This window comes from Protopterus annectens, chromosome 5.part0, assembly GCF_019279795.1.
Source record: "Protopterus annectens isolate FY-2018-M chromosome 5.part0, PAN1.0, whole genome shotgun sequence".
Taxonomy (NCBI): domain Eukaryota; kingdom Metazoa; phylum Chordata; order Ceratodontiformes; family Protopteridae; genus Protopterus; species Protopterus annectens.
This window is the reverse complement of record NC_056735.1, coordinates 1,303,262,451-1,303,271,229: the sequence shown is the minus strand read 5'-3', so window position 1 is coordinate 1,303,271,229 and position 8,779 is coordinate 1,303,262,451.

Genomic DNA, 8,779 nt, shown 5'->3' with positions numbered 1-8,779 from the left:
AAAGAAGAGGTCATCCACGAACCTCTTATAACACCCCACATTGTTTTTATAATCACTAGTCTGAAAAAGGAATTCCTCCTCCCATTGGGCCATCACTATATTGGCGTAGCTATTGGCACAGGGTGTGCCCATAGCTACGCCATCTTTTTGTATATATGTGGATTCACCAAATATAAAGACATTATTCTGTAAGATAGTCTCCATGAATAGGCATAGCATGTCTATTTTCTCATCAGAGAACGTAGAACAGGCATGCAAAAAACGTTGCATATACATGACCCCTATTTCATTGGGAATCACAGTAAAGAGACTCACCACATCAAGGGTGACCAATAAATATTCACTGGAGTCAGTCTTCTCTTTTAAATAAGCATATAATTCTAATAAAAATTGCTTGCTGTCCTTAAGGATATGAGGGACCATGTCTACCAAAGGCCGTACAAAATGTTCTATATATACTGACATTGGTTCTGTTAACCAACCCTGACCTGCAACTATGGGTCTCATGGGTGGTTTAATGAGTGACTTATGCACCTTAGGAAGGCCTTGTATTATAGGTATTCTGGGATTATTGACCTTCAAATAATCATAAAGGTCTTTGGATATCAAGCTAGATGCAATCAAGTCATCTAGCATAAAATACACACTAAAGACCATTTCTGTGATTCTGGTCATATCGACTTGTTGGTAAAATGCATCTTCATTTAAAAGTTCTTCCATGGTATCAACGTACATACCGGTGTCCATCACCACTATAGAACCACCCTTATCAGCTGGTCTGATAGCTATAGTAGTATCTGCTATCAACGTGTTTAAGGCTTGTCTTTGTCTAAAACTCAAATTAGACGTATATCTAGGTCTATTACCTTCTTCATAGTATAAATAAATCTCATTCTCAACTAACTTAGAGAACACATCCAGCATAGGATGTAATTGAGGTACATATGTACTATTCGGACGAAAGTCACTATTAGTACCCAATACATTTCCTTTTCCAAAATCTAACTTCAATTGTATATTCCTAACAAATGTCTTGATATCAATAATGGAATCAACCATATCTGCATTACTAGTCGGAATAAAGCTTAGTCCTTTATTAAGAACTTGTTCTTCATATGTGGTTAATGACCTACTAGAAATATTAATTATCAACGAGTCACTGTTCTTTCCCACATTTTCTTTAGGGTCGGGCCGTATGTTTCGTTGCCCGAACCCTTCCTCTTCTGACGGCCCCTGCTCATGGACCTGTTCCTCCCTGCACGTTGCTGCTGTGCTATGGGGAAAGGGGTATAAGTGGTCTGATCATTAGGAGTGGGTGGAATAACATCTGTCATATGTGTCTTCCTTCTCACCACCAAATCATTACTCAAAGCTCGTCCTATGTTATTGCTATTGGGATCTACTAAACCCCTACTAACAGAATTGCATTCATCCATAACAGGTGGCACTATAGGGCCAATAACAGTGTCTATTGAATGCACTGTATCACAAACATTATTGTTAGTAGTACATACATCACTATCTAAAACATTCACATTATTCACATTACTAGTTCCAGAGTCAAGTCCATAAGCCGATATAGTCGATGCTTTCTCATGTCTGCTGGCAGAACCAGCATTGTTCATTCTGTCCCTGCTATCTTGAAATCTCGGCCAAGTAAAAACATTGTTATTCTTGAAATCATAAGTGTCTCTCAATATCTTGCTTTTCTTTTGCTCTAATAACCGTTTCTCGAAAAGAGAAATGTTATCGAGCACTCTATCAAGTCTAATGTCCGTGGTAGCATTATCATACCTCTGCCTAACCCGTTCGTGTAAATCATTCACAGACTTACGCAATACATCCTCTTCGGATGAATAAAAGTCATTCAGCAGGCGCATATAATTAAAACTCAACTCAAGGTTGAGTCTCTGCCACTTATATAACAATTCTGGATGTGCGTTACCTGAGGTGGGCATTTTGAGCACACGCAGCCCACGAGGCACAATCTGCTTCGCCAGGCAGACTTCGAAATGCTGGCGCTGTAACTGCAACTTTTTCAATTTAAGAAAGTCCGCTTCTAAACGATTCAAGTCCTCAGTCAGATTAACATCGCTGCATCCATCTTCATGCGGTTCCAGCATCGGTTCATACAGCATCAATAGGTTGTCAATCCCCATTACGCAGTTCCTGAAACGTTCTCCCTTCCGGTTAATCATCTCAGCAGTAACCGGAACATAAGGTAATTCAACATTTCCATCTAGTTTATCCGCCATCCTCCTGGGCTGGTGCAGAAAAAATAAACACCCAAGAAACACGTAAGCGAGCACACCAAGCCAACGGAGCTCAAACCCTGATAAGTAAATAAGAAAAACGATGTATACCAAAGAATACAGGGTTAAATGGTGGAAAATGTCCAGTATGCAGCTAAATTCTGAGGATAAATTCTTCCAAAAGCAATTGTAGATGTAACTCAATAAAAAATAGGTACTGTAAGACAGATCTGATAAAATTTATTACACAAACGTTAGCGCTTTCACCCAAACGGCTTCATCAGACGTACAAATACAATAAAATGCAGTGGTATATATACTGACACAATCAATCCTATTGGATGGTAACACTACATAAAAATTTTAAATGCAACAAGCATTACAATAAATACATTAATTAAAAACACATAAAAACAATGTATTGTCATAGAAAATGGATAAAATGAAATGCATAGCCTACAATCAACACGCAAAAAATTACTATAATGTCCGTAATATATGTGCCTATGCAAAAAATGTAACTTATGTATCAAAATGTATAAAAAAGGTATATAAAGGCCATCTAGCACTAAACATAAGGGACATATATGTACTGTTCTAGGGAACTATATATATATCAAACCATTTGTGTCCATCTCATTATATGGATACTTGAAATAAACTATTTTACAAGTAAAAAAGGATTATAGCATAACATAATAGGATATAATCTGGTAATTTGTGAGCTTCTGATTTCTAGACCAGTAAATATAAAAGATTTGAACATTTCTTATTATCATTTAATTCCCATAGTCACTGAAGTAAATATTATAGCTCATTTTAAGAACAGGGGAAAAAGTATTTTGATGGCTTGGTAGTATAACAGAGAAACTCAAAATACTTTTAGAACAAGTTAATCTCCAGGAGCTCTGCAGTTCATCAGTGAATACAATTGTTATTATTAATGACAGGGCAATCTTCATGGATCCCAAGCATCACCTGGGACATAATACCAAGGCAGAATCACTATGTATCATATAGGTATAGCAAAACCATGTATATGACTTAATTTGGTGCCTAATTTACTAAAAGGGCTTCCTTTTCATTTATCATTCAGAGCAAATTTCACAAAGAACATACAGCCCTATTACAATACTCCAATAATGAAAGAACACAACTTTCTTAAGCACCTGGCTGATGTTAGAAAGATACAAAGATAGTTAAACACTGTTTAGTTCTGTTAAACTGTATTCTTACACTAGAGCATAAAAAGTGGCCACCACAGAACATCAGTGTGAAGCTAAAACAGTTGCAAAAGGTGTAATACACTTTATGCCATCACACTTCTTTGTTGTGTATAACTATCTTTAATGTATTACAGATTTTAAAATTACAAGATGAATTGGATACATTTAATTTCTAACTATTGTTTGTGAGCCCTGTGCCTAAAATATGGGAATCCAGCCCCACCCAAAAGAACTGCAATCACCTTCCCTGCTTTCAGAGCTGAATTTAAAAATTCCTAAACAACAAATCAAACTGCAGTTGTCATACAGCAGGCCACATCATGAAACGGCCTCACGGCGTCTAGCCTTACTCTTTGTACTACTATCACCTCTTACCTCCACCTCCCCCACCATCCTCTGCCCTGAATCTAATTACCCCACAGCATTTCCACTATGATGCAAACCTGAAATATAGAAAACAAACAAATCCTACCAGGTGAAGCACCTTCAAAGCAAAAACAGGTACAAAAAGTAAAAACAAGAAGGTGCACCATGCGCTGTGTTCCGTAGAAACAATGAAGACTTCTCTCCTTAAATAAGCTTCCAAGTTTTATTGTAAAACAAAACGACTGCAGTACAGGTTAGCGCTTTCACGTTTATCACAAACGCTTCTTCAGACATAAAATGCAGTCAGAGACCCTCCCTTTAAATAGGAACAATTAGATCACTTCCTTAGCAGATAATCCACTCAATCAACATAATGTCAAAACAATAAAACATATAGAAATAATATAACATATATAAATACACCATCTCAAAATAAAATGACTATTTGATGAACTAATGATTCAGTGGTCTGTTAGCTAAAAATGGTTTGAGTGCTATCCTGTCATTCAAACCAAATTTGTGGGCCTGTAACTTAAGTATCCACTTGGCCTCCCTCTCTTCAGTTGAATTTTTAATATCACCCAATCTGCTGGTCTTAGTAACCAATTCCAAAACTTGAAATTTAAATGTATGTGAACAGCCTTTGTCTAACACATGTTTCGCTAGGGCATTGATGGTATTGCCCTTGCCTATGGCGTAAATGTGTTCTCTGATACGTTCTCGTAAAGATCTCGTAGTCATGCCAACGTAAAAAACGTGGCATGTCTGACATGTGGCAACATAAACTAGATTGATAGACCTGCAGTCAGCATATCGCTTGAACTTATAAAACCGCTGTGTTGCTGGATGTATCACAAAACAGAACTAGCTAAGAACCTTATTAGTAGAGGCTATGATCAAATGCAAGTATTTGCTGACATTGCCATGGGGGATGTTCATAGGGACAACATTGGAGCCCCCCTATTGAATAGACCATGTTCCTTTGAAAATTTGAATATAAGAGACAATAAGTCCCCAGTCAATAGACTAGTCCTTCCTTATACTAACAGGAACAACCAGGTCCTAGATGTCTTGAATAAAAATTGGAGAATTTTAATGGTGGATGACAAAATTAAGGATTTGCTTGAAGAGAGACCTCGAGTAGCCTACAGAAACATGCTATCCCTCAACAGACTACTATGTTATGATAGGAATAGCCCGAATGATAGATCACTGAAGAAGATAGGCACTTTTGCCTGTAATTCTTGCAAACAATGCAATTATATATGTTGCACTGATTGCTTTATACATCCAGCAACACAGCGGTTTTATAAGTTCAAGCGATATGCTGACTGCAGGTCTATCAATCTAGTTTATGTTGCCACATGTCAGACATGCCACGTTTTTTACGTTGGCATGACTACGAGATCTTTACGAGAACGTATCAGAGAACACATTTACGCCATAGGCAAGGGCAATACCATCAATGCCCTAGCGAAACATGTGTTAGACAAAGGCTGTTCACATACATTTAAATTTCAAGTTTTGGAATTGGTTACTAAGACCAGCAGATTGGGTGATATTAAAAATTCAACTGAAGAGAGGGAGGCCAAGTGGATACTTAAGTTACAGGCCCACAAATTTGGTTTGAATGACAGGATAGCACTCAAACCGTTTTTAGCTAACAGACCACTGAATCATTAGTTCATCAAATAGTCATTTTATTTTGAGATGGTGTATTTATATATGTTATATTATTTCTATATGTTTTATTGTTTTGACATTATGTTGATTGAGTGGATTATCTGCTAAGGAAGTGATCTAATTGTTCCTATTTAAAGGGAGGGTCTCTGACTGCATTTTATGTCTGAAGAAGCGTTTGTGATAAACGTGAAAGCGCTAACCTGTACTGCAGTCGTTTTGTTTTACAATAAAACTTGGAAGCTTATTTAAGGAGAGAAGTCTTCATTGTTTCTACGGAACACAGCGCATGGTGCACCTTCTTGTTTTTACTTTTAAACCTGAAATATAGTCATGTAAAATTGTAAAATGTGCATTTCTCTCATAATTGTTACATCTGTTAAATGCTACTGTACAATTATATATTGTTACTTTCTGATCTCTTTGTACAACTTACTTCTTCTTTGTTCAGCTTTTGCTTTCTTTGTGAATTGTTTCACCCAGGCAGTACGTGTAAATGGTCAGTTGTGATCAGTGCACTATCACAGTAAACAAGTATAAAAATAAATAAGGACAGGACTGTGTGTGCAGCATTTCTGAAAGTTCTAAAACACTTCTTCTACATCTGGTAGTATACTGGAGCAGCTAAATCTCCGCTCCCTACAATGAACTGTATGACAGCACTAACTGTGAAACCTGTACACACATAATTCTCTTACACTTTGTTTTCTATAAAAGGTAGCAGCAGGAAAAGGTCTATTTACCGCAAAGAGCTATTATTGGATATCTCCAGTACTAACCAAATAGTTTAACGTTCTTTAAATGGATGTTAGAGTTCACTTCAAGACAGGTCAGTTTCTAGACATCCATTGTAAGAGCATATTACAGCTAGATTATAATCAGAGACATGACCATAATCTTCTACATAAAACTGAACTAAGGCAATGATCTGTTTGGCAATACCCATTTCCTCCACAGGACAGTTGACTTGCATTTTGTTTTTTACCTCTCACTAGAAACTTGCTCCATTAAGATCTTCTTTGCTTTTGAAGATTGTTCAGAAAGGAAAGATTTAATTTCGATGAACAAGCAAGAGTTCTAGAAGGTCAGAGTGTGTTCCAAATCCCATATTATTATTTAGCATCATAACTGGCAGAAGTCAATATTCAGCTAAGCGTGTGGTGAAACATTCTAAAATGTGTGTGTGTGTGTGTGTGTGTGTGTGTGTGTGTGTGTGTGTGTGTGTGTGTGTGTGTGTGTGTGTGTGTGTGTGTGTGCGTGCTGCAGTTTATCTGTTAGTGGCAGACAGAAGGAGTTTAGTGACTTACATGGGAAGAGTAAAAGCAGCAGAGCAGACCTTGCAGTTCTTAGCAGCTAGTTAGATTTTTCAGTGAGTTGCAATGATGTTCTCTATAGCTACCTAATGATATGAATCTGTATTTATTTATTATTTTATTTATTTATTTATTTGACATTTGTTGACCAGGTTAGTCCAACTGGGCAGATACCCTTTTTGAGAGGAGACATGAGGAGAAAAGCTCAAAACAAAGTACAATATGTGATATAGAGTGACATAAAAAGAAAAATCACATAAATGTTTTCTTATATATTATCTGTACATACATGTAATACATTTGCCAATTACATATTTACATAGAATTAAATGAAACAAAAGAGATTGAGTAGTGTGGCATTACCCTCAGATTTTGCTTGCTTGTACCTGTTATGGTGATGAGTTTGTCATTTGAACCTTGCCTAAAGAAGGCACTGTAGGGGTGGCAAGAGCCTTAGCCAGTATCTGGAATCCCAAGGGCAACAGGTGCAGGCCATCTCTGGCAAAGCATCGTGGTCTGTCGATCTTGTCATCCCAGGCAGACAGATACTGGATCCCCTTAGAATGACATCAGTAGCTTAGCCAATTGTTGAAATCAATCATTTTGTCCTTGTTCTGTGGTATCATTCTGGGTGATAGCAGGATGCTACTCAGGGCTAGGGTCATACCGGCCTGGGCTACAAGATCGGACAGCTCCTTCATGTCTCTTTTCATGTAGTCCAGGGAGGTACGTCTCAGGTCATTCACACCAACATGGACAGTGACAGAGTCATATTTGTACTTGCTGTGGAGTGATCTGAGTGCGTGCATTATGTGGTGGATCCAGGCACCTGACAGGCAGCTAACAGTAACTTTCTCCTTGTCTAGCCTGGTGAGTGGAACATCAGTGTGCCTGACTATAGAGTCAGCTATGACTAGACTGTTGGGTACGTTGTTATGCCTTATGGGCTGTGGTTGAGTGACACACTGAGTTTGTGGGCTATGTGTTATTTGGGTTGTGTTGGGGTGGAGGTTGCTTGCCTTTCTGCTTTGGAAGTCCCTGTTGCTTGGCAGATTTTTATTGAGAGCCTCCGCAAATGTAGGTGTGTGTTTTGTGTTTCTATGTGTGTGTTTTGGTGGTGTAAGTTTTGAGGGACTATGTGATGAGTGTGGTGTGGTGCAAGTGTTTACCCTCTCCTCTTGACTGTCTAGTCCAGTCTTGGGTGAAGAGAGCTTTGCTTCCAGTTTGGCTATATAAGTGCATCTCTCACAGGTTGTAGTGTTGGGTGGTAGGAGGAGGGGGTTGTCTGTGTAAATAAGGCAATTGCTGCATTGCTCCAAGATGTCCAGATTCATCAGGTAGACAGGAGAAAACACCAGGAGCTGACCCTTAGACATGCCTGGATAGGTGCTTATTTATTAAGTACTAAAACCTGTTTTCCTCTAGACAAGTGTGGAAGGTTGAGGGCTGTAGTAATTAGTATTCCTTTGGCATATTGTGATCAGTGAACTCTTGGTAGAACGTTAATTAGATGGTTATTCTAAAGTAACACATCTAGGAGGCTAAGCAAGTTGACCATTTTTACCCAGAAATTTAAGCAGCAGTGGGCTTTAGTTACAGATTGCTATGCTAGTTTATTAACCATTCACACTTACCGATAAAATATTTTGGGAAACACAGGAGTCACTAACCGAACAATAAAGCTTGCACTTTAGGTAATAACGTCATGTTTTATTGCAGCAGGCAGCATTATTTTTATACATTCAACTGTTCTGATCTGATTTAGTCTCAACAGAGCAACATTACTATCAATGTTTAGACTGAGGAACGAAACGTCTGGTGGAGAATTTCCACCATAGGATAACAAGGTTTCAAAGTGCTTGAATTAAATTTACTTCACAACTTTCATGTACTTTCTGTGTTTCTCATGGGATATTTACATTCCATATGATGGCTTTTTTAT